A 985-nucleotide genomic window follows, 5' to 3' on the forward strand; every position below is an offset into this window, starting at 1 on the left:
CGAATTTAAACGATGATAATCTTGAATTTTTGGTGCTCCGCCTCCCTTTGCTGCTTTACGCGTGACATATAAGAAGCAGAACCACCAACAGGAGTCACACAAGACAAGGCACCATGTTGAAGGTACTCGTAGCTGCTGCCCTTGTGGCTCTTTTCGCAGCCGACGGCATTCCAGATTTTCGTAGCTCCTGGAAATTGTGCCAGAGTGGGAAATCAAGAAACTTCGACCTTCGTAGAGTAAGTTGTCTAACAATCTAATGCTTATTCATGCTATCTTCACTTACAAATTGATCACTACACGTTTGTTGCAAATGTCTCAGTAACATTTGTTCTCCAACAGTATGCTGGTCGCTGGTATCAGGTGAAGATCATTGACATCCCCTACCAACCATACACTCGCTGCATCCACTCCAACTACGATTACTCTGACTCTGATCACGGCTTTAGGGTGACCACAGCAGGATTGACCCCCACCACGAGTATCGCAGACTGGTGGGCAAGATCTACCCCACAAACGACTTCCCAAAAGCCCACATGCTCATTGATTTCCCTTCTGGTATGAGTAGAACATTCTTTCTTCTGGACATTAAAGTTATACCTTCCTAAATATAGTAGAATCTACAAACAGATAATGAACCAACTAAATATTTTCCCTTTCCCCCAACAGCTTTCGCCGCTCCCTATGAAGTGATCGAGACTGACTACGATAGCTATTCCTGCGTGTATTCCTGCATTGACACAGACAGGTACAAGTCCGAGTTCGGCTTCGTGTTCTCCCGTACTCCACAGAATGCCGGTTCAGCGATTGACAGGTGTGCCTCTGTATTCCGCAGGAACGGCGTCGACTTCTCATCTTTCAATGTAGTTCCTCATTCATCCGAATGTGTTTTACAGGCATAGACATATACCAGTGATTTGCACAATAAGAAGATACAAATGTGACTTAGAGTATTAATTTCCCCCCAAAGGATAGAAACTTTGTCATA

At 44.5% G+C, this 985-nt stretch overlaps 2 pseudogenes; one reads left to right on the forward strand and one right to left on the reverse strand.

Annotated features, from left to right (window-relative positions):
• LOC119593536 overlaps positions 1–115 on the reverse strand; it is a 1,331-nt pseudogene extending 1,216 nt beyond the window's left edge.
• On the forward strand, positions 111–899 carry LOC119593466 (annotated as a pseudogene).
• Positions 900–985: the final 86 nt, after the last annotated feature.

Source organism: Penaeus monodon, chromosome 32 (assembly GCF_015228065.2).
Source record: "Penaeus monodon isolate SGIC_2016 chromosome 32, NSTDA_Pmon_1, whole genome shotgun sequence".
NCBI classification, from domain to species: domain Eukaryota; kingdom Metazoa; phylum Arthropoda; class Malacostraca; order Decapoda; family Penaeidae; genus Penaeus; species Penaeus monodon.